This window comes from Cherax quadricarinatus, chromosome 86 (genome assembly GCF_038502225.1).
Source record: "Cherax quadricarinatus isolate ZL_2023a chromosome 86, ASM3850222v1, whole genome shotgun sequence".
NCBI classification, from domain to species: Eukaryota; Metazoa; Arthropoda; class Malacostraca; order Decapoda; family Parastacidae; genus Cherax; species Cherax quadricarinatus.
Genome location: NC_091377.1, coordinates 14,765,841 through 14,774,542, shown reverse-complemented (window position 1 = coordinate 14,774,542; position 8,702 = coordinate 14,765,841).

Here is an 8,702-nt window from a genome sequence, read left to right as displayed (position 1 = left end):
AAGCGGGAACTCTTCTGTCCTCTGCCTTCCCTACATTTCCGGTCTTTCTAATCTCAACAGTTCTGTCCGTCCCTCAGACATCAAGCTTACTTTCCGCCAGATTAACACTCTTCGCGGTCAGCGGTGCATGATCTTCCGGTTTCCTATGGAGGTATTACGTTCAGAGATTATTTTCCAGTCATCTCGGCACGTCTTCGCGGCCGTTGGCAACAATGGTGGTCAGGCATGCACCATAACAAATCACACTCTATTAAACCACTTTTAGGTTTGTGGCCATCTTACCACCCTTGCTTTACTCGGGAGACTGTGCTCTCCTGTCTCCGCATTGGCCTTACTCACCTTACCCATGGGTATCTCATGGAACGACACCCCATGCCTCTCTAGAAGGTTTGTCAGGTCCCTATTTCAGTTCTTCTCTTTCTTGTAGATTGCCTGGTTTACCACCGAGCTTGCAGGATTTACCTCCAACGATGCCACCGCTCTCCCACTTTTACCTTACCTTCCCTTCTTGCAGATGGCCCTGCCTTTACCTTACAATCACTTTTTGATTTTATGTCAGCAACTGCTTTACTGTACGAACTTTGGTAGGATTAGCGCTTCTGATGTATTATAATAATACTAATAACAATAATACAAACTTTGGCACAGCCCTTAGCGTCCCTCCCAGCCATTTTCTCCCCTCACCTCTGATCCCCTCTCCACCTAGCTGTTCATGGCCCAGGCACTGTTTTCTGCCCCACAGCACTGTATGACCCTTGTCAGTTTAGAGCTTTCTTTGATTATAATAATAATGATGATTGGAATGGTGTGGGTGAAGGGGTATACCTGGAGTATACCTAGAGAGTGTTCCAGGGGTCAACACCCCTCGTAACCTGGTTCATGACCAGGCCTCGCAGTGAATCAGGGCCTGATCAACCAGCCAGGCTGTTACTGCTGGCTGCACACAAACCGACATAGGAAACACAGCCTCGCTGGTCAGGTACTGACTTTAGGTGCCTGTCCAGCTCCTTGAAGACACCCAAGGGTCTGTTGAGGGGTGTGGCAATAGAGGAATTAAAGGAGCAGGTGGTATAAATAAGAGAAGGCAGGTATGTGTTGGAGGCATGGTGTGGGTGAAGGGGTGGATAGTATGGGTGGCAAGTGGATAGCCAGTATGGGTGAAGTTGCTGGGTATGTAGCAAGGATATTGGGCCATGGGGAGGAGGGTGTATGAATGAGTGGTGTGAGCAGAGGTTGCTGGAAATGAGTCAAGGCAAGCAGTATGCCAGAGGTGTGTGGCTGAGGTATGATATTGGATGCATACAGAGCACTGAAGTGAGGGAGGTTGTGTACATTAAGTAGGCCTCTCTGTAAGGCAATGGCCTTCCCTGTATACTCGCCATGAGACATTTTACCCCTGTATTCCACCAAGTAAACTTACTAATACACCATATTCACTGAAAATATAACACAATTTTGCAACTGGCAGTCTAATGTATATTAATATACAGCCTCTCCTTACTTAGCGATGTACTTGTTTATCGACGACTCAGACTTACGACGGGCTCTCTGACTAGTATGCATATCTAAATGTATATTAGAGCTGATTTCCTCTATTTGTTTATTACAGTATACAGTACACTACTGTATAAACATTTAAAAATATACCAAAAATATTATAAGTGGTGCAAAGGTGACATTAAAACAATATCAAAGATGGGTGACACAAACCCACTACCATTATAGCATGCTCCTTGCTTAGCAACAAATTCATTTACTGACGTGGTCTTAGGAATGAAACTCCATCGCTAAGTGAGGAGAGGCTGTATATTAAAGGGACACATCAGTTCCCCTGTTTTCTAATAATGTTATTTTTCCCCTATAATCTACGTTGTCCATAATTACTGTCACATTTGCTTTGTCTGCTTTCTTCAGGTGAAGTCTAGGGGCTTTCCTTAATTCATGGTATAACTTAACAAATCTTTGAGGACAGTTATGTTGCAGAGGTCTGAGCTCAGACTTCTGTAACACGTTTCCTCTAATAAATGTCCTGTCTAATAAGAATCTTTTTCCACATCTTGTCAGTATCACCATACCATTTTTTATTTACTGTAGTACACACACTTATGATTTTTTTTGAACTGTTCATCAACAGGAAGGTGGCCACGAGCACTGCATCCTTCCATTATTCTTGCTATGGAGGAGTAAGTCATCTTCACTAAACATTGTTTTTCCTTATTTAACTTATGTACAGTAACTTATAAAGAATGCATGTAAGACACCTGTATATGAAATTTGAGGAGAATACTCATTGTACATAATTACATGTTCCCATTACATTTATAATGATATATTAACACTAGTTGTACTTCTACAATTGCTGAACATGTTGGTGATTGATAACAAAGAGCAAAAGTTAAATGAAAAAGGTGTGTGGTGGAGGTACAGTATGTATGTTGAGTGAGGCACAGCCATGACAGTCATCTCACTGCTGAAACACATCACCATATTCCAGAGTTTCTCCACCTTGCTAAGCAGTAGTTTATTTGGCTGACTAATACAGTGAAGGAAGATGTATGGGCAAGTCTAATTTCAGCAGAGAAGCGGTATTTTGAGGGAAGAGGTATGAACGAGCATTCACTTTCTCCCTCCCATGATGACTCTGGCTTCTACCACAGCCTGTGGAGTAGTGATGCTCTTATTTCTCATCCACTAGGCATGGCATTAGTACAAGTAAGACGTGCAGCATCTGCGTATCTTTATTGCTGAGACGTTTCACTAACTGGCTGCATTTTTTCAGTTGAATACAGAGAATATAAACTAAAAAGAATAAAAAGTCACAATACCGTGACTGGAACAATACACAAATAACCCACAACCACTAACTAGTGTGTGATTAGTTAAAAGATCCAAGTTGGACTGAAATGTCGACATAAGTTTCTTTCTCCTATGTGCAGGTTATTTTTGTAATATAAACCAAGACAGTGGAAGAAATAGAGAGGTAATTTTGAGGTGCTCGGTTTCTCAGATTTGATGGATGTCCAGTTCCTTAGATTAGATTTTACCACTGAAATGGCTAGTTTATTGTGCACCCCACATTATCCTGTGAGTGGTAGTGGATAGTTTATTGTGCACCCTATATCCATCCTGTGGATGGCAGTGGCTAGTTTACTGTGCATCACATATCCATCCTGTGGACAGTAGTGGCTAGTATATTGTGCACCCCATATCCATCCTGTGGACGGTAGTGATTAGCTTATTATGCACCCCATATCCATCCTGTGGACGGTAGTGGCTAGTTTATTGTGCACCCCATATCCATCCTGTGGACGGTAGTGGTTAGTTTATTGTGCACCCCATATCCATCCTGTGGACAGTAGTGCAAGAGCATATGGATACACAAAAGGCCTAGGAACTAGGCCCCAAAAGGATTTACAGGAGTACATCTGGATTTATATCTACAGTTCACTCATTTAGGAAATTTGTTTAATATATCTGGAATCTTATTTTCATTAATAAAATATCTTGACATGTCACATAAGTTATTATACTATCTCTATATTCCTCAGTAAGTGAACAATTAACTCTTAAACAGTCCAAATGTAGATCTACGTTTGCTCGCGTAGCGCTCTGAACGTAGATTTACGTTTTTTTTTTTACATTGCTTCTTATGTAGAAAATCAAGGTCGGAGCACTACGCACGCAAACGTAGATCTACGTTTGGACAGTTTAAGGGTTAAGCACGTAGTGTTCAAGATAGTGACCATAGGGCTGCCACATACTTTGCATTTGGTTTGATTATCATCTATCTGTCTGCCAGACTGCCAAAAGTACTTGTTCCCAAGCCTAAGCCTCACCACTACATCAGTCAGTATGTTATATTAGTAATAATAATCTTTATTTCTACAAGTATATGTACAAGGTATACAGGCCTAGCTGACATTAATGACATACTACAGTAGACCATCATTTAACACAAGTTTATTTGGCACAATTTAGTTATAGCACGATTGAAGAATTACGGATTGTTTTATACGACACTTCGTCAGATTAATTCAACACGGTTCAGTTTGTGGGAGGGGAAAATATTTGGAGCGTCGGCTGCAGGATACTTCTGGCTTTGGGTTAAACTATCGAGTCAATGGGGGGAGGCCTACCGCCACCCCCACCACCCTTGTCCTAGTCTTGGGTTCATACATGTGTAGAACTGTACTCTCTGCTAGGATCTAGCTGTGATTATTTTTGTCTAGATCTTTTAATTGCTATATCTTGTATCTGCCTAGCAATCATGGCACCAAGTAGGCATACAAGTGTTGTTGAAAGTGGCAAGAAAAGGCTTAAGCATTTAAATCTAGGAATTACAAAGAAAATCAAGATATTAGTTAAGCTTAAGAGTGGCTCACGTGTGGTGGACATAGTGAGGGCCTGTGGCCTTAACCCTTTGACTGTTTCCGACGTATAAATACGTCTTACGAGCCAATGTTTCTGACGTATTTATACGCACAAATTCTAGAGGCTTCAAATCGCGCGCCAAAGGCCTGGTAGGCCTACACGGGAGAGAATGGGTCTCAGTGGTCGGTGTGCACCCTGTGAAAAAAATCTGGGACCTAGCGGTGCATTGTGGGAACGCCATGTTGTCAGTCCATTTTCACCATGCCTCTCGGTAAGAAGTTCCTCACTCCTCGGCGGATTGGAGGTCTTTTGTTCCCAAGTGATAGCTCTAACAGCGATGAAAATGTCAGTGACAGTGAATTCAAGGGTTTTCAAGTGAGTGTTACCGAAAAAAGTGCCCAGGATAACGTAAATAGTGACGAAAACCCAGATGACCCACAACCTTCGACCTCTGGTGCTGTGCCGGCTTGTTCACATTCACCTTCGCCTGTACCAGGACGAAAGAGGAAACTATTTGGTCGTGTACAACACCCTGATGATAGCAGTGATAGTGATAGTGATAGTGATTTCAAGGTCATTGAAAGCAGTTCTAGTGACAGTGAGAGTGAATATTCCCCAGTGAAGCGCCAGTATGTACGACGTAGCATGCGGTCTGGTAGTGTTTCATATGTTGTTCCAAGGGGAAGGAGAAACTCTGGGAGCACATCCCGTGGCCCAACACCACGACCTGATAGTGAAGATGACGATATTGTAACGATGGGTATGAATGGTGACAGTGAGGGAGGAGGCAGTGGTGGTGATAGTGAGGGTGGCACGGCCCATGTGGCACCATCACCGGGCCACGCTACTAGCCACGCGGCTGACTCAGCAGAACAACCAGCCTCACCCTACCCCACACTGCCACAACCTGCACCACCACAACCTGCACAGCCACAACCACGGTACAATATCCAGACCCCACCAGCAGACCGCATCTGGGATTGGCAGGACGGTGACGAGTTTGTTCCCAGTCCCCATGACTTTGATGAAACACAAAGTGGAATAAAGCCATCTTGTCCACTTGGGAACAATGCCAGTGAACTGGACTGCTTTGAGTTATTCTTCGATGAACCCCTGATGGACATCATTGTCAGGGAAACCAACACATACTGTGAATACACCATGGCAAATACAATTCTCTCACCAAAATCACGGCTACACAAGTGGAAGGAGACAACTGTGGCAGAGATGTACCTGTTTTTTGCCACAATAATGCTTATGCCACATGTGTATAAGCACACTGTCACCACATACTGGACAACAGATCACCTGATTTCAACTCCAGGTTTTAGTGACATTATAGGTGTCAATCGTTTCCTGATACTGTTGCGTATGTTACACTTTTCAGACAAAACCAGGCCTGACAGAAGCGACAGGTTATATAAGATAAGAAATGTGTTTATGTACCTGAAACAAAAGTGCTGCATGTATTTTTATCCCTTCAGGAAGCTTGTTATTGATGAGTCCTTGATTTTATTCAAAGGAAGACTCTCATTCAAGCAATATATACCAAGCAAGAGGAAACGCTTTGGTATAAAGCTATTTGTACTGTGTGATTGCAGAAGTGGTCTTGTTTTAGATATTATTGTGTACACTGGCAGTAATACTTTGAGAGATACCATGAAGCTATTGGGTATCTCTGGTGATGTGGTTCGAACAATGATGGAACCATATCTTGGTAAGGGGCATATGTTATTTACTGATAACTGGTACACAAGCCCCTTACTCAGTGATTTCTTGCGAGTGAACTTGACAGACGTGTGTGGCACAGTGCGTGGTAATCGCAAACATATGCCAAGGTTCGACGCTGGCACTCGCAGAGGTGAGGTGCAAGCCTTTGCTGCCAATGACATCATGGCATTTCGGTGGCATGACAAGCGTGATGTCACATTGTTGACATCAGTTCACACAAACGAAATGGTACCCAGTGGCAGGGACAACAGAGAGACCAATGAACCCATTCTAAAGCCTGCAGCTGTCATGGACTACAACCTCAATATGCGCTTAGTGGACAAATGTGACATGCAGATTGGGTTTGCAGACTGTGTACGCAAGAGTTATAAGTGGTATATCAAACTTTTTTTCCATCTTGTTGATATCTCTATGCTAAATGCTTATAACATATACAAGTTGAAGACCAACAAAACACCAAAATATGGTGAATTTTGCCTGTCAGTAATCAGACAAATAATTGCAAAGTACAAAGGAGCAACTCCTGCAATAGACCAGCGCCCACAGACGTCATCTCGTTTGAGGCCTGGTGATCACTACCCCATACAACTGCCTCCTACTACTGCCAAGAAAAATGCTCAGAAGAGGTGTTATGTATGTATGCATACCACAAAACGCCCACAAACACGCAGAGACACTCGTTTTATGTGTGAGAAGTGTGAAGTGCCCCTCTGCATATACCCATGTTTCAAAGAGTTCCACAAGCTGCAGCAGTTCTAGGAACATGTTTAGTGACTGTACATATGTATATATATTATGGAACAATAGTAATAAACATTGTTTTGTATTGTTTGTTTGTGTAAACAAAGTGTATACACAAACTAATAGTGATAAAGTTTGTTCTGTTATTGTGTTGTAAATAATGAGTGTATATTTGAACAATGCACCTTACATTGGTCTCACAGGCCACATAAGTTACCTGGAAAAGAAAAATATTGAAAAATGCAAGAAACCTTTGAATTAGAGTAAATAAAAGAATACCGGGTGGGCGGCAGTCGCCGCTGTTGCCGTACGCACGTCAATTTCTGCAAACTTTGCGGCTCTATATCTCGGTAAGTACTGATGGCAAAAATTTTTTTTTAGGCTTAAAACACTAGTAAAAATATTCCTAACATTTTCATAAGAAAAAATAATTTTTTTTTTTCGAATATTTGGCGACATAGAATGACAGTTTCAGAGAGGGCCCTGAAACAGTCAAAGGGTTAATGAAGCGTCAGTTCGTACAATTAAAAAGAGTGAGGTGAATATACGAGCTTATGTAATGAATAACCCAAGATGTCATCTCTTGAAGAGAATGACATGTAGATCACAAGTAAATAAAACAGAAAACTTGTTGCTTGAGTGGATCAAACCAAAGACAAAGAAAGGTGCACCACTTAATTTCAACCTAATTAGGGAAAAGGCCTTACAGTTGTTTACCACAGTGTGTGATAAGGGAGGAAGGCCTGAAAAAGAGTGTGTTTAGCACTGGCTGGTTCCAAAACTTTAAGTTGCATAATAAGTTACATAATATTAAGTTTTCTGGTGAAAGTGCTTCAACTGATCGTACAGCAGCAAGTAATATCCCTGCTGAATTGCAGGAAATTATTTCTGAGGGTAGCTATGAGCCACATCAAGTGTTTAATGCTGACAAGTGTTTTTTGGAAGAAAATGCCAATACGAACTTATATCAGTCAGCAAGAGAAAAGTGCACTGGGTTTCAAGGTGGCAAAGGATGGCTTCACCTTGCTCCTTTGCAGTAATGCATCAGGTGATTTCAAGTGTAAGCCCATGGTTGTTTACCGCTCTAAGAATCCTCATATTTTGAAAGGTGTAGATAAAAACACCTTACCAGTAATTTTGAGGTCAACCAGTCAGCATGGATGACAGAGGAAATATTTATTGACTAGTTTAAGTATCACTTTATTCCTGAAGTCAAGTTTTACCTGCATAGCAAGAACTTTGCATTCAAGACTCTCTTCATTCTTGATAATTCCCGTACTCATCCACAAGCTTTGCTGGATGTGACCCCACGTGTAAAAGTTGTATTTTTACCTCCAAATACAACATCTTTAATACAACCAGTGGATTGGGGAGTTATTAAGTCATTCAAGTGTAACTACACAAAATAAGTTATGAAAAAACTAGTTGCATCAATGGACTCCAACTCCAACCTGGCAGTAGCAAGCTTCTGGAATAAATTTAACATTGTAGATGCCATCAGCTGTGCTAGAAGTGCATGGAATGAAGTGCCCCAATCAGCATTAAATGCAGGCTGGGGAAAGTTATGGCCTTCTGTATTTAATTCTTTCATTGGTTTTCCCTTGCTTGAGAGTCAGGTTCAGGAAATTGTTCAGCTGGCAAGGAGATTACCAGGTGATGATTTTGAAGATATGAATGAAAATGTGAATGAGCTCTTAGAAGATAATGATGATGAAGACAGGAGTCCAGAGGAAATGTTGGCAGAGCTCGATGCACAGATACAAGGGAGGGAGATAACAGAAGATGAAGAAGAACCTGAAGAAAAACAGTTAACATTGCAGCAGTTACATGAGCAGCTCCATGTTGCTGCTAAACTAGCA